The 25,235-nt window shown below is 44.2% G+C and overlaps 5 non-coding genes across 5 annotated transcripts; 2 read left to right on the top strand and 3 right to left on the bottom strand.

Annotated features, from left to right (window-relative positions):
• Positions 1 to 5,160: 5,160 nt before the first annotated feature.
• trnad-guc (transfer RNA aspartic acid (anticodon GUC)) lies at positions 5,161 to 5,232 on the bottom strand. The gene has a single exon. It is a non-coding gene; the product is annotated as a tRNA-Asp (tRNA).
• Positions 5,233 to 12,091: 6,859 nt separating this feature from the next.
• trnai-aau (transfer RNA isoleucine (anticodon AAU)) lies at positions 12,092 to 12,165 on the bottom strand. Its single transcript has one exon. It is a non-coding gene; the product is annotated as a tRNA-Ile (tRNA).
• Positions 12,166 to 15,793: 3,628 nt separating this feature from the next.
• trnap-cgg (transfer RNA proline (anticodon CGG)) lies at positions 15,794 to 15,883 on the top strand. The gene is given in 2 exon segments: positions 15,794 to 15,829; positions 15,848 to 15,883. It is a non-coding gene; the product is annotated as a tRNA-Pro (tRNA).
• Positions 15,884 to 21,724: 5,841 nt separating this feature from the next.
• On the top strand, positions 21,725 to 21,800 carry trnat-agu (transfer RNA threonine (anticodon AGU)). The gene has a single exon. It is a non-coding gene; the product is annotated as a tRNA-Thr (tRNA).
• A 761-nt stretch (positions 21,801 to 22,561) lies between these two features.
• On the bottom strand, positions 22,562 to 22,635 carry trnat-cgu (transfer RNA threonine (anticodon CGU)). Its single transcript has one exon. It is a non-coding gene; the product is annotated as a tRNA-Thr (tRNA).
• Positions 22,636 to 25,235: the final 2,600 nt, after the last annotated feature.

Raw genomic sequence — 25,235 nt, 5'->3', positions numbered from 1 at the left:
CAGCCTGTTTCATTCCTTGAGCAAAGAACACATTTGATGTGTGCACAGAATTTTGAATATATAAATCAAGTCTAGTTTCATGACTACAAGTTTGAATGAGGTCGATGCCAGGTATGGATAGGGAATTGCAAAAGGTAATGTTTACTGATTGAACCAGCCATGCAGCCTCGCTATTGAGAAATTTGCACGCTAGAGCACCAATATTCACACAGTTGCTCACATGTGTCCAGTTGGAAAGCTCTCTGAAGGTACATGGAGTTTGATCGAGCGCCTGTGAGCACCCTTCACTGTCTGATTTCACGCTGAACAGGGAGCTGCTCAGTATAACTGCATTCACTACGTGGAGAAATATGATAGAGTTGATATTCAAGGTTGCAGTTGCATTTTGCCTTCACAATGTTTCTGTTGCACAATCTCTCTCAAAGCAACATGGAAATATGGAAAACTTTAAAATATATATAGTTTATGGGATGTGGATGTCGCTGGTTCAGTTTTCCAGTATTCATTCTATCTGGGGTTTTATTAAAGTTCTGTGTAGTTGTTTCTACTGCACAGTAAACAACGTCTGAACAGCGTTGTGACAGAGTAGATTGTGCCTTGCGAATATCAAACCTGCGAGATCGGACTCCAATGTCTACAGGAGAATAAGGATAGTGAGTGTGTGGCTGTTCTGCATTGGAAAGAATTTCTGCCTAAAGATACAAAATTTGCCAGCCTTGTTCACAATTACAAGAAGTCACAACGAGTTTTACATTGTATATTGTATTTGATGGGAGGGGCCTGATAGACACTTACAAGATAATGAAGGGGATGGATAGGGTAGAGGTAGAGAGATTCTTCCCGCTGAGAAAGGATAGCAGAACTAGAGGGCACAGCCTCAAAACACGCCGGGGGTCGGGGGTAGTTTAGATCAGACTTGAGGGGGAACTTCTTCACTCAAAGGGTGGTGATTTTGTGGAATTCTCTGCATTTATTGACCATCCAAAATGGCTTTTGCAAAGATAATGCTGAGTTGCTTCTGAACCTACTGCCATCCACGTAACACAGTGCAATCTCACTACGAATGTTATTTACCACATGACAAGACTAATTTTATTTACCACATGTCACAGACCAGGACTGCGCGGTTATCCAGTTCTTGCTGCATTTGGAAATAGCCTGAGGAGTCCTGTGAATAGTCCTGAGCAGTGTGCAGTCAGCAGTGAACATCCCCAGTTCTGCCCTGACCATGGAAGAAATGTCATTTCTGAAGCAGCTGAGAATCATTTCACTCAGGGCGTTGCCGTGAGAAATAAAACGCCGAGATTTCCTGAAAATGAGATGAACAACATCCAAAAACGGCAGCCATCTTCCTTTGTGCCAGGTGCGGTTGCTGGAAGACAATCAGCGAATGCAGATTCAATTCAAGACTTGGGTCACCGTTTTTATGGAGTTTGCATTTTCTCCCGGTGACTGTGTGGGTTTCCTCCGGGTGTTCTCGTTTCGTCCCACAGTCCAAAGATGTGCGGGTCAGGTTGGTTGGCCATGCTAAATTGACCGCACTGTCAGGGTGGATTACTAAAGGAGGGTTACGGGGAAAGGGGCTGGGTTGAATTATGGTCGGCACAATGTCAATAGGCCGAATGGACTGCTTCTGTCCTGTAATGGTTCTATGAAACTGGCTTACAGGGTTATTTTTCTCGAAAAGATGCACTGAGGTATAGCACAGCTGCGGAAGAACAAGATTGACAACTCAACATTCCTGGATATAGAATCTTCAGGCAAGATAAGGGAGGAAGTAAAATAGGAGGATGCATTGCATTATTAGTTACTGAGTCCGTTACTGCAGGAAGGAGAGATTATATCTTGGAGGTGGCATCAGGTGAAGCTTTGTAATTAACGTTTAGGAATAAAAAGGGGCAACCACATTGTTAGATGTTGATTATAGACCCCCAGAGGGTAAGTGGGATATTGAGGAACAAATGTGTGCACAGTTTGTGGAGGTGTGTAAAAGCAATAACAATACGGTGATTATATTAGGTGGTTTCAACTTTTCCAGCATCATCATGGAAATGGAGTGTTAAGGGATTGGATGGAGCAGATTTCTTGAAGAATGTACGGGAGAATTTGTTAAATCAATAAGTGAATAGTCCAACACGGGATGGAACTGTTCTCGTCCTAATTCTGGCGAATGAAGCCAGCCTTGTGATCGATGTGGTGGTGGAGGGCATTTTAGTGATACAGTTCACAAAATGGTACAATTTAAGCTTGTTACAGCCAAGGAAATCGGCAAGCTGCAAAAAAAAAATGGATTTTGAGAGAGCGGATTTCAGTAAAATTAGACAGGATCTGGACAAAGTAACCTGAGAACGGTTTCAAATGGAAAAGTGATAGAAGGACAGTAGGGGGCATTAAAAAAGGAATTGGGGATGGTGGCAGCCCACCATGTTCCCTCTGGGTGATAGGAATAACAAGCGCACGGAACAGTGCATGTCCAGATATATTCAGGTTTCAATGAGAAGGAAACGAATAGCTTTTAAAAAGTTATTATAAACCTTTAATTTAACTATTTTGCAAGCATTCCCGTTTAATAAGGCAAACAAGGCTAATAATGCATTAAAAAAACACACACACAGCTCGTACCAACTGAGACAGAAACCGTTGCAACTCATTAACTCTTTACTGAACTTTAACTCTAACGGAACATTAACTTTCAACTGAACCTTAAATCTTCAACTGCACTTTTCTCTGAATGAAAATCAAGAACTGAAAATAGACTCTACCGAGTTTTGGAAAACTTTGGCTCAGAAAGAAGCTCGGTGTAGAATATATTTTCATCTCTCTGAAGTATCCTGCTGGGTGAAGCTTTGTTGTGATAATTGGTCTCTTGGAGTTGTTGCTGCTAAACAAAGGATTAACGTGAATTTTATCCACGATTGCCCACTTGTTTCCGGAAGATTCTCTATGATCCAGCCAGCTGTGCCACCAGAAACCAAACATATGTCTCACACCTCCAGTGAACCTACTCGTGAACTGAACCATGACACTTCACTCAAACTGCACACTCTGCACTGGGCAGCCATAAATCGGAGGTTCAATGCTTGGGTCGCTGGAAACAACTTCCCTGATCACACCAACACTGGAAGCCCCAGTTCACAGCTTCCAGACCAGACCCTGTTTAAGACCTGCATCTGAATTTAATCCACAAGTTGATTAAAATTCCCAGCATGCTTAGCTCTCAGCCAGAGCAGCCATTTTAAAACCATTATTGTTAAATGATTGTTGTAGACGTTTTTTGTTTCTATCCACAAAATGCAAGGGAACAAAATCAGTGGAGGCATTAATGAAGTACAGAAAGTGTAGGGTAGACCTTGAGAAAGGAATAAGGAATGCAAAGAGAGGATGTGAGAAAGCTTTGCCTGGTTAAATTTGGGAAAATTCTATGATAATCTAAATGTATATTGTTGTTCGTCCATCGTCATCGATGAGGACCTCAACACCGTCTGTCATTTTGAGGCTGGTTGTGGTGTGTCCGAAGGTGACTGATCAGGGGCAATTCGGGCACAGAATGTCCTGGCAGATACTGGGCAGAGTTGTGTAGACACTGTAGTTGTTGCGCTGGTGGCTGTGGACTTGCGCAGCTCGCACTTAAGTTGTTCTTCAGCAATACACCTTGCTTCGTGAGCTTGACAGCCTTTGTGGGTGAGGCAGCGCCAGGTAGGGCGGTTTTGTGCCAGCGTTTCCCAGGTGGTCGTGTCAATGTCAAGCGACTTCAGGGAGTACTTGAGTGTGTCTTTGAAACATTTCTTCTGCCCTCCATGCGAGCGTCTTCCAGCAGAGAGGTCCCCAAAAAGGAGCTGCTTGGGTATGCGCTCGTCTGACATACGGATGACATGACCTGCCCACCAGGTCTGTGTTCTCATCAGCAGTGTGTGGACTGATGGTAGACTTGCTCTCGCGAAAACTTCAGTGTCTGGTACTTTGTCTTGCCATCGGATGTGTAATATTCTGCAAAGACAAGTCATGTGGAAATGATTGCGCTGTCTTGCATGCCTTCGATACACAGTCCACGTTTCACAGGCATACAGGAGGGTAGTGAGTATCACGGCGCTGCAGACCTTCAGTTTTGTTGCTGGGCTGATTCCTCGATGTTCCCATATAGTGGAGCGCAGTCTACCGAAAGCAGAACTTGCCTTTGCTATTCTACAGTTAACTTCTGCATCAATAGTCACTGCTTGGGAGAGGATGCTGCCAAGATAAGTGAGCTGGTCCACTGCCTGTATTTTCTGCTCTTTGATTGTGATTATGGGTTCTGTGTACGGTGCATGAGGAGCAGGCTGGTGCATGTCTTCGGTCTTTTTAATGTTGATGGTGAGTCCAAAGTTGTCACAAGCCGTGGAAAATTTTTCCATACTGACTTGCATCTCTGGTTCTGAGCCAGCAGACAGGGCACAGTCATCGGCAAAGAGGAAATCTCTCAGAACAGTCTCCTTCACATTAGTAATAGCTTGAAGTCTCCTCAGGTTGAAAAGCTTCCCACCCACTCTGTACTTGAGGCTGATTCCAGCAACACTGTCCTGGAAGGCATCATTCAGCATGGCAGTAACCATCATGCTGAACAGTGTGGGTGCGAGCACACAGCCCTCTTTGACGCCATTGGTGACCGGGAATGCCACCCGAAAGCTAGTGAATTTACTATCAAATAAATTGGTTGGTCTTGAACCTGGTGTTGTCAGACTTTTGACTGGGAATGCCTCAGATGATTCTCCGCCATCCAGTGCTCTGGACATGACGCCATCATGGAACTGGCGTACCATCTGAATGAATTTGGCGGGGGGGGGCGGGAGGCAGCCGAACTTTGACATGATCCTCCACAGGCCTTGTCGGCTTACAGTGTCGAAGGCTTTCGTGAGGTCAACAAAGGTTGTGTAGAGCTCGCGATTCTGCTCCTGACACTTCTCAGGGTAATATTCCACGTGTTGACGACGTGGCATCGCCAGATCAAAGGTGAGCCAAAATGTTGATGAATTGAACGAACGTTGATCTCAGGTCAAGAAAAGTGTCGGTACAAATATTAAGATTTGCATTTTTTAAAGTTTCATTGCTCGACAGTATTTTTTCCTTTTTTTATAGTTGGAGAACAACACAAATACAATTTGAAGTAAAAAAAATTGCGACAAACTCCCCGTCGGGGAATTGAACCCCGGTCTCCCGCGTGACAGGCGGGGATACTAACCACTATACTAACGAGGAACTGACAGTTACAGCAACCATACACATTGTACACTTGTTACTTACACTTCCGGAGCGACAACTCAGTTCTGATGAGATCAGTTCTTTTCCCCCATACGGAGAACCATTTCATGCAGCAAACAGCGGCTTTAACTAACTCATTAAGACTTTTGGATTAGCAGGAAAGAGAATGAGATGGATGCATGAAGAAAAAACACAAATCAGGTGGAGACAGAAAGGAGCGTTTGCCGTTCATATCAAACCGCATGTTCTTTTTCATTTTGGGGGAAAGTCTTGGAGTCTGAACATGCTGGACAATCTCAGCTGGTCTCTCTCCACAGATGATGTCAGACCTGCTGAGTTTTTCCAGCATTTTCATTTGTTGTTTCAGATTCCAGCATCGGCAGTATTTTGCTTTTATCTTGTCAAGGAATATGTTTTTTTTCTCCAAACCGCTGGAAGTTTCAAAGTGCTTTACAGCTGAAATGCTTTTCTTTAATTATATTGTCCTTTTATTGCCCGAGGTGCACGTGCAGATTGAGCAAAAACATAAATGTAGTATTTATCATCGTATGGAAATTTGTTTTTTCGGGAACAATCAACTTTATCCGCGTTCAAAATCCAAAGACTGATAAATTAAAGCTCCGTGAGTCTGACGTGATTTAAACACGCAACGTTCTGATCTGGAGTCAAACGCGCTACCGTCGCGCCACAAGCTCACAACGCGAGTTTCTTTTTACATCCGGGTTATGTTTGGTGAATTCAAACTCACACCGGAAATGTCTCCCTCTTTACTTTCTCGGGATTTAAATCGAATGGAAGAGTAACAGCGAAGCAAAATTAACAAGAAAGCAGAAACACAACATTATCCTACAGGAGAAATGTGTTCCTTGTTCAAGAGGTGATTAGAAAGACTTTTATTTGTAGGATGAGGTGGCCCAGTGGTTAAGGCGATGGCGTGCTGATCCCATGCTCTATATGCATAGGTTCAAATCCCACTTTCGTCGATAATGTATTTTCTGTGTCTCTTTATTGTGAATGAGCTCAATGAGTGAGGTTCCTCGGATGCGGCCTGGGTCAGATTACTGTTAGCGCAGGCTCGATGGGCCGAGTGTCCTTCTTTTGCACTATGGGGATTGTTTGATTTTCGTGGAGGCAGTTTCACTTCTCTGAAAGCATTGATACACCAGTTCCTTATCTAAAAAGCCGACTCCGATGAGTTCCTGACCACAATCTTTGAATATCTCACCAGATAACGATGAGAAGTCCAACGTGTAATTCTTCTGTGCAACAGAGCCGCAGCTGCAACATTTATTCCCCATTCCCATACAACATTGCAGCACAGAAACGGGACTTTTGGCCTTTCTTGGCTGTGCCGAACCATTTTTCTGTCTAGTCCCACTTGCCTGCCGCTGAACCATATCCCTCCACACCCCTCTCATCCATGTACCTGTCCAAGTTTTTTCATAAATGTTAAAAGTGAGCCCGCATTTACCACTTCATCCGGCAGCTCATTCCACACCCCCACCACTCTCTGTGTGAAGAAGCCCTCCCCACCCCACCACAATATTCCCTTTAAACTTTTCCCCCTTCACCCTTCACCCATGTCCTCTGCATTTTTTTTCCTCCCCGTAGCCTCAGTTGAAAAAGTCTATTTGCATTCACTCTATCTATACCCATCATAATTTTATACACCTCTATCAAATCTCCCCTCATTCTTCTAAGATCCAGGGAATAAAGTCCTAACCTATTCAACCTTTCTCTGTAACTCAGTTTCTCAAATCCCGGCAACATCCTTGTAAACCTTCTCTGCACTCTTTCAACCTTCCTGTAATTAGGTGACCAAAACTGCACACCATACTCTAAATTCGGCCTCAGCGATGCCTTATACAACCTCACCATATCATTCCAACTCTTGTAATCAATACTTTGATTTGTAAAGGCCAATGCACCTAAAGCACTCTTTACGACCCTATCTACCTGTGAAGCCACTTTTAGGGAATTATGTATCTATACTCGCAGATAACTTTGTATGTTCTATCTTGGTTTGTCCTTCCAAAGTGCGATACCTCACACTTGTCTGCACTAAACTCCATCTGCCGTTTTTCAGCCCATTTTTCCAGCTGGTCCAAATCCCTCTGCAAGCTTTGAAAACCTTCCTCACTGTCCACTACTCCTCCAGTCTTTATATCATCAGCAAATTTACTGATCCAATTTACCACATTATCACCCAGATCATTGATATAGATGACAAACAACAATGGACCCAGCACTGATCCCTTGGCACTCCACTAGTAAGACGTCTCACAACACCAGGTTAAAGTCCAACCGATTTATTTGATGGTAAACTCACAAGCTTTCGGTGTTTGCCCCTTCGTCAGGTGAATGGAGAGTTCTGACCTCAGACAGAGCATATAACAGCACACAGTTTACAGATTACTGATTGGAATGCGAGTCTTTACAGCTAACCTGCTATTCAAGTCTTAAAGATGCGGACAATGTAAGTGGAAAGGGCCTTAGGCATAGGTTAAAGAGATGTGTATTGTCTCCAGACAGTGCAGTAAGTGAGGTTTAGCAACCCAGACAAGTCATGGGGGTCACAGATCGTGCGACATGAACCCAAGATCCCGATTGAGACCCTTCCACATGTGTGTGGAACTTGGCTATCAGTCTCTGCTCAGCGACTCTGCGCTGTCGTGTGTCGTGAAGGCCGCCTTGGAGAACGCTTACCCGAAGGTCAGAGGTCGAATGCCCGTGCTATAAGGCGGCAGCAGCTTCCGATCCACCCTGTCTATTCCTTATATACCGGAATCAGGTCTCCTCTCAGCCTTCACTGCTCTAAATAAAATAGTCTGATCCAATCCAGTCTCTCTTCATAGCTCAAATTCTCCTTCCCACACAACGATCTGCCCACTGGTAAATGGGCCATGTTCTGCTGTAATATATTCTCTGCAATGATTTCTCGGGAACTCTAATCTGCTCCTGGTTTTAATCATTTTCGGAATCTACTTTGAAAAAATATAAAAATGAACCATGGGCTTGTCCGGGATTTGAACCCGGGACCTCTCGCATTTTAATGTTGGGAACCTAAGTGAGAATCATACCCCTAGACCAACGAGCCAACTGCCAAAGCTGTTTGCATGGAAACATCTTTTCAATGTGTCCCACAGCTTATTAACCATCTTTTCGTGACAACATTGTAAAATCAGGAATGTTCCCGAACAATGTTCCATTTCATTGTCTGTTCTGGTGAAGATCAGAAGCAGTGATATCAGTTTTCACCACTCGCCAAGTCGACCTGTGGTTGTAACTCGCCAGTCGCGTCGGTAATCTCATTCTGACAGCCGGATTTGATGTGATTTGATTTATTTTTGTCACATGAAATAGTATACAGTGAAAGGTATGGTTTGTTGCAGACAAAGCATACCGCACATAGAGAAGGAAAGAAAAAAGTGCTGGATGTAATACCACCTCATCTTCCCACAAGTAAGGGGACCAAAACTGGACACAATATTCCAGTTGTGGCTTCATCAACACAATTGAAACAATATTTCTCTACTTTCTTACTCCAGTTCTTTTGCAATATATGCTTACATTCAATTTGCCTTTTAAAATTATACAGTTTACCCGCAAACTGACTTTCTGTGATTCTGGACAAAGACAGCCAGATCCCTCTGCCCAGACAGATTTTGAAACTGCTTTCCAGAAGGATAATAATTTGCCTTTCGCGTTTATCCACATTGAACTCCATCTGCCGAAAACTATCCAATTCTCCGAGTATATCTAGATCCATCTGGAATATTTTTACATCCTCTTCACAGCCTCCTTTCCCACAAATTGTGCATTCTTCGCAAATTTTGTCCTGTTACACTCGACAAAAGAAAAACAACGTATTTCTTGACAAGATAAAAGTAAAATCCTGCCGATGCTGGAATCTGAAACAACAAATGAAAATGCTGGAAAAACTCAGCTGGTCTGACATCATCTGTGGAGAGAGACCAGCTGAGATTGTCCAGCATGTTCAGACTTCAAGACACCCCGTCTTTCCTCCAAAATGAAAAAGAACATGCGGTTTGATATGAACGGCAAACGCACCTTTCTGTCTCCACCTGATTTGCGTCTTTTTCTTCATGCATGCATCTCATTCTCTTTCCTGCTAATCCAAAAGTCTTAATGAGTTAGTTAAAGCCGCTGTTTGCTGCATGAAATGGTTCTCCGTACTGGGGAAAAGAACTGATCTCATCAGAACTGAGTTGTCGCTCCGGAAGTGTAAGTGACAAGTGTACAATGTGTATGGGCATGACTAGTATCTGTTCTTTGTTAGTATAGTGGTTAGTATCCCCGCCTGTCACGCGAGAGACCGGGGTTTTAATTCCCCGACGGGGAGTTTAGCGTAATTTTATTATGTCAAATTGAACTTGTGTTGTTCTCTAACTTTGAAAACAGAAATGAAAAAGGCTGTCAAGAAATGAAACTTTCAAAAATGCAAATCTTTACATTTGTACCGACACTTTTCGTGACCTGAGATCAACGTTCGTTCAATTCATCAGCATTTTGGCTCACCTTAGATCTGGCGATGCCACGTAGTCAACATTTCGAATATTACCCTGATATTAGCACAATGTCAATAAATGCTGTCATTTCGTATTTTTCAGTTCTATTTTTGGATGATCCACTGATTCCCAGATCCCTGAAAATACAAAGGAAACCTCCAATGTTTTTCAATATTGGAGATCCCTTTGAGTCTGTCAGTTGTGAAAATTCATGCAGCGTGAGGAATGGAATATGATTGTAAGAGCAGGAAGGTTCAGTTCGAGCTGGACAACATTTTGGTGAGGCCACCGCTGGAGGACAGTGTGCAGTTCCGGTCAAATCACTTCAGTAAGGATTTCATTCCACTGGAGAGGGTGCAGTGTCCATTTACCAGTGACCAGATCGGAGACTGAGATGGAGAATTTGAGCTCTGAAGAGAGTTCATGTAGACAACATTCACTGTCCTATTCTCATCAACCATCTTCGTCACTTCGTTGAAATACACATTCATGTTCGTGAGACACGACCTCCCCTTTACAAAACCATGTTGCCTCTCACTAATATGTCCACTCATTTCCAAAGTGTGAAAATATCCTGTCTCGAAGAATCCTCTCCAATAATTTCCAGACCATGGATGTAAAGCTCACCGGCCTGTAATTACCTGGATTATTCGTGTTATCCTTCTTAAACAAAGGAACAACATCGGCGATTCTCCGATTATCTGGGACCTCCTCTGTAGCCAGTCAGAATACAAAGATTTCTCTCAAGGCTCCAACAATTTCCTCCCTTGTCTCTCTCAGTATTTGGGGTATATCCCATCAGACCTATCTTGTCGACCTTAATATTTCTCAAGAGCACCAATGCCTTCTCCGTTTTGATCTCAACATGACTCAAACCACCTGCACATCCTTCCCCAGACTCATCACCGCACACGTCGTTTCCGGTCAACACTGACGCAAAGTAATCTGTTAATACTTCGCACATTTACTCTAGCTCCACGCATAGATTCTCTCCCTTGCCCTTGAGTGGGCCAACCCTCTCCCTGGCTACCCTCTTGCTTATTATGTATGTATAAACAGCCCTGGGATTTTCCTTAATCCTGCTGGCCAGTGTTTTTTGCGTGACCACTTTTCGTCTATTGTTTCACTACATTTGTCATCTTCCTCATCAGGTTAAGGAGCGGCACTCCAAAAGCTCGTGTTACCAAATAAATCTGTTGGACTTTAACCTGGTGTCATGATGCTACTTAATGTGCCCACCCCAGTCCAACGTCGGCAACTCCGCGTTGGTCTGTGACACAATGGGATTAATGTTGTATCTGTCATCCATGATTTGCATACAGATTTGCTCCTCTATCTCTTTCTCACCACACTTCCCTTTTCCCTTCTCTATCACTTCTGATCACATTGTATTGAATAGAAATTGCGTGGTGTTCTATGTGACTGATGGAGTCACTCTGTCCGTGGTACTGTTGGGGACTCAATGTGTATTTGCCAGTTAGTGGGAGCTGAGAGTGACTGCGGGGTTCGTTCCCTCCCTGCGATGCTCTGCCATTTTGGGATTAACGTTGCAACTGTCCTTCTCGGTCACTATATGAGGGGACTGGGTTTACTTTTACCTATCAGTCTCTGCAACTGCCTGTGGGATTCATCCTCTAATTGTCAGTCTCTGGCTGTGTAAATCAATGTGTACTCTTTAAATATCAGAGAAGGCAGAAAATTACAGCACAGGAGCAGCCCTTCAGCCCTCTGAGCCTCCGCCGACCATGCTGCCCATGTGAACTAAAACCTCCTTTCAGTCTGTGGCACTGAGCCTGCTTTCTGCTCAATGGGCCGAGTGTTGGCGAGTGGGATTAGTTGGGCAGGCCAGGGCATTTCATGCATCACTGTAGATTCGATGAGCCAAAGGGCCTCTTCTACACTCTCCTATTCTCTGATACATGGCCTTACAACCCAAGCTTGGAAAATGATGTATTCACAGATAATGTATTTTGGGTGGGTGTCAGTATAAACTGCAGAAATTTGGTTCATGTCTTAAAACTCACAGTTTGTTCTCCCCGCATAGAATTGTTGATATTTCAAACACTTCGTTTGATTTTGTTGCGAATGCTGAAAATGCAGTGACTTTTAGAACACTTCATCGAATCATAGAAACCCGACAGTGCAGAAAGAGGCCATTTGGCCCATCGAGCCTGCACCGACCACAATTGCACCCAAGCCCTACCCCAATATACCTGCCTATTTGCCCCCAATCCCACGAACCGATACATCTCAGGACATTTCGAGGCAATTTCAGCATGGATTCCCGTGCCGCCCAATATAATTCACTTTTGAGGGAAAAGGTAAACTGGCCCGTGCGGGGATCGAACCCGCGACCTTGGCGTTATTAGCACCACGCTCTAACCAGCGGAGCTAACCGGCCGTGAGCGAGTTGGTGGCCACCGACAGTTATCGGGACCGCACGGTAGCATAATGGTTCGCACTGTTGCTTCACAGCTCCAGGGACCTGGGTTCAATTCCAGACTCAGGTCATTGTCTGTATGGAGCTTGTACATTCTCCTCGTGTCTGCGTTCAGATCAAACCGCATGTTCCTTTTTTTAAATTTTGAAGGAAAGGAGGGTGTCTTGAAGTCTGAACATGCTGGGCAATTTCAGCTGGTCTCCCTCCACAGATGATGTCAGGCCTGCTGAGTTTTTCCAACATTTTCATTTGTTGTTCCAGATTCCAGCATCGGCAGGATTTTGAACAAAGAACAAAGAACAACACAGCCCAGTAAACAGCCCCTTCGGCCCAACGAGCCCACGCCGCCATCTTAACAATGTGTTTTTCCTCCTCCACCCTTGACCCGTGTCTCTGCTTCTGGTACCCCCATTGGAAACCAGATTAAGGGGAGAATAATTTAGGGGCAATTTGTGACACCAATCAGCCTAAGAGCACATCTTTGGTGTGTGGGAGGAAACCTGAGCACCCGGAGGAAACCCACGCAACCACAGGGAGAATGCGCAAACTCCCACGACACAGGTCCAAATCCATGTATCTGCACAGCCAGCAGTGATAGTCACTGAGCTGTTGTGGTGCCCATCTGCTGGTCCAATTTTAAGCATACACAAACGACGCGAAGCACTCGGCCACTCTCGAAACATCCAAGAGCAGCCCATGCACAACCCTCCGTGCGTATGCCCCTCGTTCGACAACAAGGTGGACCGACGCACCTGCGGAGTAAAAGAGAAAAAAGTAAACAGGCCAGTACTGGGATCGAACCCGCGAAATCGGCATCATTGGCACCACGCTAACCGGCCACAGGCTATTAGCAGGCCAGCACGGTAGCATAATGGTTCGTACTGCTGCTTCACAGCTCCAGGGACCTGGGTTCAATTGGAGGAGTTTGCACATTCTCCTCGTGTCTGCGTGGGTTTCCTCCGGATGCTCCGGTTTCCTCCCACTGTCCAAAGATATGTGGGTTAGGTCGATTGGCCATGCTAAAATTGCCCCTTAGTGCCCTGAGATGCGAAGACTAGAGGGATTAGCGGGTAAAAAATGTAGGGATATGGGGGTAGGGCCTGGATAGGATTGTGGTCCGTGCAGACTCGATGGGCTGAAGGGCCTCTTTCTGCACTGTAGGGTTAAAGAAAAAAACTTGTCAGAAACATAGTGTGATTTCTATATGTGTGTTGCCTGATGTTGTTGCTGTTCTTGTTTTTCTTCAGACTGTGACTGTGTTTTCACTGTCTGGAAATGGAGATAATTAAATAAATGTCTCATGATCGAATTGAATGGTAGAACAGAGTCAACGTGCCATGTGCAATGTCTGTTCTTAATTGCTGTGTTCCGGTGACTGGAAGAGACGGATCGATGGGTACTGAAGGAAATATGGTTGGAAATTGCAATGGCAATGGAAGCAATTTCTAACCCAGCTCGTTATATGGGTGGCGCCAAATGAGTGGAGAATTGCAAACGGTAAAGACACCTCTTCAGAAATGGCTGTAAGAATCAGTCCAATCAGTTTCATTGTTGGGCCGAAGGGCCTGTTTCCTCTGCTGTGTTGTTCTTTGTTGTTCAATGTGGAAAATTCTCCAAAGAATAACCGGAGGGAAAAAAATAACACCCACCTGTGCTAATGCACAATAATTCAGGAAAATCCCTAAGTAATCCCATAGTTAATGAACTTGATCGACATCTTCATGACGGTAATGGAAAAGGCGAGGATTCAAATCACAGTCCTGACATTGTTTAGGGGAGGCAGTGACAGTGGACAAGTCATCCAGAGATTCTGGGTAATACTCTGGGAAGCTGGGTTCAAAACCCAAAAGGACAGATGGTGAAATTTTAATTCAAGACAAACTTGGAATTAATTGTCCATTTTTATAAAACCCCATGCGGTTTACTAATGTCCTTTAGGGAACAAAATCTGCAGGAGGAGGGTATTTGAATCAGCAAGTCCAGAGGTAACAAAAACATGGATGAGGGTTTCAGGTACAGTTGAGATCAGGTATTATCAACAATGTGTGAAGTCACACAGCTGGAAACAGGTGTCCTCGGTGGAGGAACAGATGTGTGGTCAGAATCTCATTTCCAGGTGTAATGATGTGCCAAGGTTATATGAGTTTGTTTCGGCCTCGACAGTGACCAGGGAGAGTGATGGAGTCATTGACTGGGAATGGAATTTGTGGTGGGACCTTTGTCCTTCCAGATGTTTAATGGGGAATTATCTGCTTATCGAGTACAAGCTGCTGGATAAGCAATCTAATAATTTAATAAGAGGGATTGGTTCTGAGAGCTGACGGTGAGCTGGAACTGGGTATTATCAGCTTACGTGTGAAAACTAACACTGCTCTTCAGATTATGTCACCGAGAGGTGAGGTCTAGAAATAGGAGGGAGCCAAGGTTCGATCCTTCAAGGATTCGGGAGGTCACAACATAGGAGGGAGAAGAGTAACCATTGCGGGTGATATTGTGTCACTGACCAGAAAGGTAAGAATAGAACGAGGCGAGTGCAGTCTTCCCCAGCTGGACAACCATAGAACATAGAACATTACAGCGCAGTACAGGCCCTTCGGCCCTCGATGTTGCGCCGACCAGTGGAACCAATCTAATGACCCTCTAACCTAAACTATTCCAATGTTATCCATATGCCTATCCACTGACCATTTGAACGCCCTTAAAGTTGGTGAGTCCACAACTGCTGCTGGCAGGGCATTCCACGCCCTTACTACCCTCTGAGTAAAGAACCTACCTCTGACATCCGTCCTATAATTATCACCCCTCAATTTAAAGCTATGTCCCCTCGTGTTAGCCGTCACCATCCGAGGAAAAAGGCTCTCACTCTCCACCCTATCTAACCCTCTGATCATCTTGCATTCCTCAATTAGGTCACCTCCTAGCATTCTCCTCTCTAATGAAAATAACCTCAAGTCCCTCAGGCTTTCCTCATAAGACCTTCTCACCATACCAGGCAACGTCCTGGTAAACCTCCTCTGCACCCTTTCCAATGCTTCCACATCTTTCTTATAATGCGGCGACCAGAACTGTACGCAGTACTCCAAGTGCGGCCGCACCAGAGTTTTGTACAGTTGTAACATGACCTCACGGCTCCGAAAATCATTCCCTCTACCAATAAAAGCTAACACACCGTACATCTTCTTAACAACCTTATCAACCTGCGTGCCAACTTTCAGGGATCTATGCACATGTACCCCGAGATCTCTCTGCTCGTCGCCAAAACCAAGAGTCCTTCCATTAGCCCTATATTCTGTACTCCTGTTACTCTTACCAAAGTGAATCACCTCACACTTTTCCGCTTTGGTCTTCTACACTTTGCTCAATCTGTTCTTCACAACAATCCTTGAACTGATGTGATGAGAATTTCTTTCGCTGAGAGAAGCTACAATCCCAACATTGAACATCCTGTTGAATATTCAGGGTCTAAGACAAAGAGGATCGCATTTCCCCCTGAATCTGCTGTGTTTTTCTTCAATGTTCCATTCTCATGACAGTCTGAAAGGATAGCTAATTAAAAGAAGTTTATTCGCTGATCCATTTCCCCTATGACGGCTCGTTGGTCTAGTGGTATGATTCTCGCTTCGGGAGTTCCACTGCGTGAGTTTGTGAGAGGTCCCGGGTTCAAATCCCGGACGAGCCCTCAGTTGGTGGCAGTTTTGGTTCCACATGTTGGTTGTTTATTTGCAAAAAGAAACACGTTGCGTTTTAGATGGCGGTATTTACATGCCTCGAGGTCAAGTTTGAAATCCAGCAACACATCGCGACAATTTTCTCAATGCTGCAAACCAAATGTTTTCAAGAATGTTCACCCACAGAACCAGACTGTAAACTTATCCCAATGAATCAATCGGGGCTGTCCATTGTTTCTCGCGTCAGGGATTCTTGCATCGTTGTATTTTGGTCAGAAAGAAATTGCAGTCTGACAGGGGTGGGGTGGGGGGGGCGGTGTCACCGTTTGGTTTTGAATTGATTATATTTTAACTATGTCCCAGGCGTTTCACTGAGCAGGAAGTAAATCTTTGTGAAGCTGTTCGGCATTTCACTCCAGAGGTCATTAACTCAATGAGGAGGAGGCTTGGAGAGGTTGTCCGTATTTGATTAGACACTCGGACTGGGTGATATGCATCTAAGGATACTGAAAGATGAACCCTCTCATCCGGAGAGGTGGAGAGATTCTTCCCGTTTAGAAAGGATCGCAGGACTAGAGGGCACAGCCTCAAAACAAGGGGGTGGGGGGAGTGCAGTTTCGATCGGAGTTGAGGAGGAACTTCTTCACTCAAAGGGTGGTGAATCTCTGGAATTCTCTGCCCGTTGAAGTGGTGGAGGCTACCTCGCTGAATATATTTAAGTCACGGTTTGATAGATTTCTGATAGACAGGGGAATTAAGGGTTGTGGGGAGAAAGTAGGAAAGTGGAACTGATCCACTTCAGACCAGCCATGATCTTATTGACTGGCGGGGCAGGCTCGAAGGGCTAGATGGCCTATTCCTGCTCCTATTTATTATGTTCTTATGTTCTAATGAAAGACATGATCAGTGTAATTGCAAGGAGACTGGAAATAACTTTCCAACTTCCGATTAATTAAGGTGACAATGTTTTTTGAACCAATGTCTTGAGTGTTTTGAAGTGGTAACAGAGAGTATTGGTAAAGGTAATACTGTTCATGCGGTTTACATAAACTTCCAAAAGCACGGAAATTTTTAATAAGGCAGATTAAAGTAAATGCATCAAAATGTGAATTGATTCGTTTTGAGGAAGAACCCAGATTCAAAACATAAACTACATGGTACAGTTCTAAAGAGACAAATATGTATATATATCTTCCAAGTTGACAGGGATGATCATAGAGGTTTACAGCATGAAAAAAGGCCCTTCAGCCCAACTTGTCCTTTCTTAACCACTAAGCTAGTCCCAATTGCCCGCGTTTGGCCCATATCCCTCGATAGTCATCTTACTCATGTAACTGCCCAAACGTTTTTAAAAAATAAAGTTATACTACTTCTACTACTACCTCTGGCAGCTTGTTCCAGACAATCACCATCCGTGAAAAATAAAAATTCCCCTCTGCACCCTTTTGTATCTCTCCCCTCTCAGCTTAAACGTATGCCCTCCAATTTTAGACTCCCCTACAATTGGGAAAAGATATGGACTATCTCGCTGATCAATGACCCTTATTATTTTGTAGACTTCAAGAAGATCACCCCTAACTCCAGAGAAAAAAGTCCAAGCCCACGCAGTCTCTTCTCAAACCATCAAGTCTTGGTAGCATTCTAGTCAAACTTTTCTGCACTCTTTCTAGTTTAATAATATCCTTTCTATAATAGGGTGACCAGAACTGTACACAGGATGGTGAGGAGAGTGATCATAATAAATCAGACGGTGCCCTGTGTCTTTTTTTATCAATGGTTTACAAAAGAACAGAAGCTATGTTAAACCTGAATTCAAATTGGGTTCAGTTTCAAGTGGATATTGGTTCCATTTTCTGCAGAGCAAATTATAAGAACATTATATAAGATTTCAGAAGGTGGCAGAAATGTTTCACCAGAATAGTTCAGTTGATGAAAAATTTTATTTATTGAGAATGGTTTGACACACTGCGACTGATCGACTTGGAGAAGAGAAGGTTCTGAGGAAATTTCGCAAAAATATGCAAATCCTCATGGGTCTGGTCAGATGATTGATAGAAATTTGTTCACATTGTTGGCAGGATCGAGAAGCAGAGGGCAGATATTACAAAGAACAAAGAACAACACAGCACGGGAAACAGGCCCTTCCGCCCAACGAGCCTGCGCCGCCATTTTAACATTATGAGTCCCCTCTCCACCCATGACCCTTGTATTGGAGGTAATCGCCAAAAGAAGCAACAGCAGCATAAAGGAAATGCTGCCAAAGAGAGGGGTCACGGCAGGTTCACTTGAATTCGATTATTATTCCAAAAAGAAAATATGCAGGTTAATACGCAATGATGTATTTTTTGTATTCATTCATGGGCGTCACTGGCTGGCCAGCATTAATTGCCCAACCATAATTGCCCGAGTGCAGTTGAGAGTCAACCACATTGCTCTTGCTCTGAAGTCACACGTTGGCCAAACCGGAAATGATGCCAAATTTCGTTCCACCAAGGGCTTTGGTGAACCAGATGGTTCTGCCGGTAATTGACAATGGATGAAAGCATAAATACATTCTTCATTCCTGATATTTTGCATCGAATTCAAATTCCACCAGCTGCCGTGTTGGGATTCGAGCGCGGGTCCCCAGAGACCCGTCCTTTGAGGGCAGCTTAGAGTCAACCACATTGCGGTTGATCCGGAATAACATATCGGCCAGACCGGGTAAGAATTCTGTCGATTAAAAAATTCAGTTAATTAGAAATTTTTTTACGACAATCGATTCAAGGTCATTAACTCCAGGCATTTTTATTGATGTTGAATTTCAGCATCTGCCGTGGCGGTGGATGTGTGAGGATGCTGTGAGTGTGTGTGTAAGAGTCATTTTCAGTCTGTTTGTGATTGTGGATTAATCCCTTATATTCCCTCACAAAGACTATGATCCCCTCGCACTTCTGAACTCTAATTGAAAAACACCTGTACCCCTGTGACCCTGGGAGTGGTGGGGGGGTGTGTGGTAGTGGGTGGGTGATGGTTGAAGCCAATGCCTCAGGATGCTGAGTGTGAAACAACTGATTTTAAAGAATGCGTGTCGAAAACTGAAGAGTGAACTTGTCTGTGAGAAGATCACAGAAAAGCTGTGTCTGGAGCTGCGCACTGGAGACAAGTTTTGGGTTGTCAGTAAATGAACTCCTGTAATGAAGACACAAAACTAGAAACAGGAAATCCCGCAAATATTCCGAAAGCAGCTGTGGAGAGACATTCCTGTCGCCAGGATGTAACTCTCCAATTGGATACTTCACGTTGCTCAGATCTGACACTCTCAACACCTTCCTGTAAGGAACAGGTCGGGCGGGAATTGGGTCTTTGTTGATTTGAGCAAACAGAGCAATGCAGCAATGAGAAGCTCCTCAACCCCCGGCGGCTTGGGGAAGGATGGGACTCAGATACAGGCCTCTGGCTGGGGTTCAAAAATGGAAGAAAAACACATCGAGCTTTTATTGTAATGACAATAAAGATGGAATTCAAATCGAATTGTGCAGATTCAGTAATTTCGGCTGGCAGTCAGGATGCCCGAGCGGTCTAAGGCGCTGCGTTTAGGTCGCAGTCTCTTCTGGAGGCGTGGGTTCAAATTTCACTCCTGACATTGTTTATTTCTTTCCTGCGCCAGACACCATTCACACCCGCGAAATATCTCCCCCGGAATGACAATGGTTGCAGGGGCTCAGGAACAGCGACCTCCGGCAAGTTCCATTCCGAGACACATCCCATCCTGTCTCTGAAATATATCACCGTTTCTGCGGCTGGCTGACAATCCGAGATACTCCTTCCCGAAAAGCAATGGCTCAGTCCAGACACCACATGGACTGCAGTGGCTCAGGAATGAATTCCCTGAAAAATAATTAATTTTGGGCAACAAATGATTTCCGGGCCAGCGACCCACAGGAATTCTTTCTCGGGTGCGTCTGTCTGTATTCAGACTGTGTTTTGCATTATCTGCCGTTTAATAAGAATTGGGATCTTTCTGATTCTATCACTTAAACTGTGCCTGTAGAAATCAACTTCAGGAACTAAAACACAGTTTCAAAATTCATTCTGTATCTGACAATCTTTGGAAATGCAACTGACTTTCTATCTCCCCTCATTTGAAATCTGCGATTAATTTTCTTCATTCGGTGCTGGGATGTGGGTGTCGCTGGCTGGGCCCGCAATTATTGTCCATCCTAAATTGCCCTTGAAGTGAGCGGCTTGATAGGTCACCTCAGAGGGCAGCTTCGAGTCACCAAAGTTGCTGTGTGTTGAGGGCCCCATGTAGGTCCAGACCAGGTAAAAAATCATTCCTTAAAGGACATAAGTGAACCAGTTGTGTTATTTTAAGACGCTCGATTCATGGTCATTACGCTTTTAATTCCAGATTTTTTTTTATTGATGAGACATTTCACCATTTGCCGTGATGGTGGTGGCGGTGTGTGTCTGTGTGTGTGTCTGTGTGTGTGTGTGAGAGAGAGACAGAGAGAGAGAGATTCTCACATAATCAGTTTCTTTGTGAGTGTGGATTAACCTTTTATATGCCCTCACAAACACTGTAATCTTCTTGCTTTTATCAATTCCGAAGAAGTACTTGTACCTCTGAGACCCTGGTGGGCGGTTGAAGGGTGGGGTGAGGTTTGAAGGCGATGCCGCAGGGTGCTGAGTGTGAGACCAGCCGATTTTAAAGCACGTGTGTAGGAAAGTGAAGAGTGAACTTGTCCGTTTGGAGATCACAGAAAAGCTATGTCTGGAGCTGGGCCCGAGAGACAAGTTTTGGGTTGTCAGTAAATGAACTCCTGTAATGAAGACACAAAATCAGAAAGAGGAAATGCTGGAAATATTCAGCAGCTCCGGAAGCAGCTGTGGAGAGATATTCCTGTGGCCAGGATGTAACTCTCCAATTGGATACTTCACATTGCTCAGATCTGACACTCTCAACACCTTCCTGTAAGGAACAGGAAGGGCGGGAATTGGGTCTTTGTTGATTTGAGCAAACAGAGCAATGCAGCAATGAGAAGCTCCTCACCCCCCGGCGGCTTGGGGAAGGATGGGACTCAGATACAGGCCTCTGGCTGGGGTTCAAAAATGGGGAAAAACGCATCAGGTTTGAAATGTAAATGCTCCAAAAATGGAATTCAATTCGATTTGTGCACAGATTTTGCACTTTGTCTAATGTAGTCAGGATAATCGATATGTCAAAGGTGCTGCGTTCAGGTCGCAGTCTTCTCTGGAGGCCTAGGTTCAAATCCCACATCTGACGCTGATTTTTTTTCCTTCGCGAGGCACCATCCAAACCCAGGAAATCTCTCAGCACAAGGGCAGCAGAGACAGAGAAACAACCACCACCTGTAAGTTCCACTCGGAGACACACATCATCCTGACTTGGAAACATATCACCGTTCCCATGGCTGGCTCACAATCCCGGAACTCCCTCCCTAACAGCAGCCTATGTGTACATACACCACATGGACTGCAGTGTCTCCAGAATGAATTCATCGCCAATTACTCAAAGAAAATTAATTTGGACAATAAATGCTTCCCGGGCCAGTGACACACATGCCCCGTATGAATAAAGTATTTTCTTTTTTAAATCACTTCGTGTGACAGAAGGAGAACAGCTGCCTTCAGAGCAGAAAACTGTGTGTGTGAATCACATCTCTATTTTTACACCAAATGTGTATCTGAAAACAGTTAGTGGACCCAGTTCACGTTAAACCGTTAAATATTTAGTTGGATAGTTCACAGATACGTTCCAATCCTGGGAGTATCTCCTTTTTCACAAATTCCACCAGATCTGGAATGTATTTCCAGCATCCCGCTGAACCCATTGCCTAGTCGGGCCGGGCTCTGTGGCTTAGTTGGTTAAAGCGCCTGCCTAGTAAGCAGGATTAATCCTGGGTTCAAGTGCTAGCGGAGCCTTGCTTCTTTTCCAATGATATTTGCAATTGTGCCAGTCACAAAACCTATTTTTCCTTGTCAGTTTTGTCTTTCCCTTCACAGTGGATAATCTCCAACGATGGGAAGATTTCGGAACTCCCCACAAATATCTCGGCTATTTGTTGAGATGATCCGGGTATTTTCATCATCTTGCAGTAAAAAATCATCTAAATATACTCAATGTTCTACCAACACAGGTTTCCATTATTTTCTCAGGGAATTCCGAACACAGTCAAATGGCCTGAGAAACACACAATCCCGACAGTGCTGAAGGAGACCATTCTGCCCATCGAGTCTGTACTGACCCTCCGACAGAGAATTGCACATAGGATCTATCCCCGCAGTGCCACACACCCACTCCCCTAATCTGCTGATATAAATACCTTGGGGACGAAGGGACAATCTAACATGGCCAAATCCATTCAACCTGCTCATCTTTGGAATGTGGGAGGAAATCGAATCACCTTGTTTCCTGAGATCATTTGTATGGGTGAATTCAACTTGAACAGAACTACAGAAGTTTGGTACCATCCAGGACAGAGCATCCCGCTTCATTCGCTTCCCATGTATGAAAATTCACTCCCTCCACAACCGACACACAATGGCAGCAGTGTGCACCATCGACACGATGCACTGCAGCAACTCAGTCAAGCTCCTTTGCCAGCACCTTCCAAACCCACGACCACAAGGACCGAGAAGGACAAGCGCAGCAGAAACATCAGAATAACATTAAAAAAGAGACGAGGCTCCGCTGGGATTTGAACCCAGGATCTCCTGCTTACGAGGCAGGCGCTTTAACCAACTAAGCCACAGAGCCGGTCACGTCGGCGGGTCGGCTCAGCGGAATGCTGGAAATATGTTCCAGATCTGGTGGTATTTGTGAAAAACGAGATACTGCCAGGTTGTCGGACACTGATATTTATTTATTGATTGCAGTTATTTATAAGTTGTTGTTGCGTGTGTGCCTTCCTTAATCTTATTTATCTTCCAAAAGAAATGAAACATCTAATTGAGAAAAAGATGTCACTATTTCTAACCCAACCAGCCAACGTTGTGTCAAACTTTAAGAAAGGATTGTGATTTATTCTCGAGTCAGTGGTTTCCCTGGGAGCCGGGTTAACAGAAACAGCATGGAGAGATGGCAGAGCAGGAAATGTCGGTGCTGAAGGTGAATCACATCAATGAAGCAGCGACTGGTTTGTGACTAACCTGATCCATAATCCGATTGTGGTGGGACTCAAACTCATAACCTTTAAGTGACTGAATTACCATCATTTGGAAGTCCAACGCGCCACAGAAACACATGCTAAAATTTTGCTTTACTTGTCCTTAGGTGGATTTTTGACAATGTGAGAACTATTGATAAATTCAATAATCTCCTAGTTAAAAGGTTAAGGACTGTTAAGAGGGATTTCATTGATTGCAAGTCATGTTGCGACACGTGATGTCTGTTAAAACAGTTGTGGAAATACAGACCTTTTCGTTCTCTATACAGGAAATCTGTCCATCACAGAATGATGCTCCCTCTCTCTCTTCCTCACTTCCCTGTACAGCTTGAAGTCTCATCTCGCAGGCCTGATAGTTGGGAGATACATTCTACTCTATGGGCCACGGGGCTGATCAGAAGCTGTTCCCTATTCCAGTTAAACACCTGCACAGAACACAACGCAAAGCTGGAAGCTGGAAATCTGACAAAAAAAACACAAAAAATGCTGGAAATGCTCAGCAACATCTAATTAACGGAGATTTGTGTAAAACCAGCTCCTGAAGCACAGCACAGCTGCACAGTTTAAAGTTTCCTTTCATCCACAATGGATGCTCCATTCTATGATTTTGAACAATTCAAATTGAGAATGTGTATTGTTTTTCGAGTCGCCACAGCCTGGAAACCACTTCAGGCATTGATGTCACCCTTTGAATTTTAAATTTGTAAATCCATTCTCTATCTTTTTAAAGCTACTGTTGAAACTGTATCCAACACACACTCAGTTCTTTGTGAAAGACAAGGAGAATTGAAGATATATTTGTGTAATTTTCCTTTGACTAAATTTGTACAGAAGCAGAAAGGCGGGAATCACACTCAGCTCTTCATGAAACTCACCCGCTAAACATTGAAAGGTGGCAGCGTTTATTCAAGGGATGATTCTTGAACATAGAACATAAAACAGTACAGGCCCTTCGGCCCTCAATGTTGTGCCGAATTATGTTCAAACCCAAGATCAAGCTATCCCGCTCCCAATCATTCTGGAGTGCTCCATGTGCCTATCAATAACCGCTTGAAAGTTCCTAAAGTGTCCGACTCCACTATCACAGCAGCAGTGTATTCCACACCCCAACCACTCTCTGAGTGAAGAATCTACCTCGGACGTCCCTCCTATATCTCCCATCATCAACCTCATAGTTCTGCCCCAAGGGAAAAAAATCTCGGCTTGTGTATCTTTGCAACATTTACAGCTTGTGTCTGTTTGTGAGTAAATGACATTTCAGCCATTTGTTACTCATTCAAATGTTAACTAGTAACGAGAAGCGGAAGAAAATAACTGCACCCTGGACGGAAATGTCAAATCATTTTGAAGGAGCCGCCATGTAATTCTTTTTGCTGTTGCTAAAAACGTACTAGCAGAGAATGGTTGCGATCCATCGACCTCTGGGTTATGGGCCCAGCACGCTTCCGCTGCGCCACTCTGCGACTCCAACACTGCGCTTTCATTTATTATTAATGGAGAATAAAAATGTTGGAACAGTATGCAATCTGGGCAATACAATTGAGCAAGGTGAAACACGATGGGGACCGGGCAGGATAATCCTACCATGGGCAGTGCACTAAGTGAAGATGCGACATTGACTGAGTTGTCAGATGGAGCAGGGAATCCTTGCAGAAGATGTTAAGGAAAGTTGGAGTGCCAAATGTTTAATGATCACTGTACAAGTAGACGGTGAAATGCAGACTTCGGGCTGGATATTTATGAGTTCTGAGATGGGTGAAGAGACTGTGGCATCTCAGCGTAGTAAAGGTGAAATGGGGATTAGGAAGGGTAAAGGTGTACGCTTTATTTTGTATCGTCTCTCCTCGACCTTCGGACCAACATGTCTCACTTCACACTTCCTTACATTAATTAAGTTGCATCTGTCACGTGTCTGTCCATTCCACCAGCCTGTCTCCATCTTCTTGAAGATTATCAATATCCTTCTTATTAAAGTTCAAAATATTTTCAAGTTTTGCACCACTGGCTAATTTTGAGATTGAAACCTGTACACCCAGGTACAGGTCAGTAATATATAATCAAGAAAAGTAAGTTTCTCTCTATACACCATTCCCAATCAGAAGTAAGTAAAACTTTGTGTAATGTGTGTTTTAATAGGCCTGTACTAATAATTAAACTGTTATATAATGAAATTCTAACTGTGCCAAACAAC

The sequence above is a fragment of the Carcharhinus amblyrhynchos genome, unplaced genomic scaffold, assembly GCF_965287045.1.
Source record: "Carcharhinus amblyrhynchos unplaced genomic scaffold, sCarAmb.v2.hapA scaffold_79, whole genome shotgun sequence".
NCBI lineage: Eukaryota > Metazoa > Chordata > Chondrichthyes > Carcharhiniformes > Carcharhinidae > Carcharhinus > Carcharhinus amblyrhynchos.
Note: the sequence above shows the minus strand (reverse complement) of the source record. Positions and strands in the feature narration are given on the sequence as shown.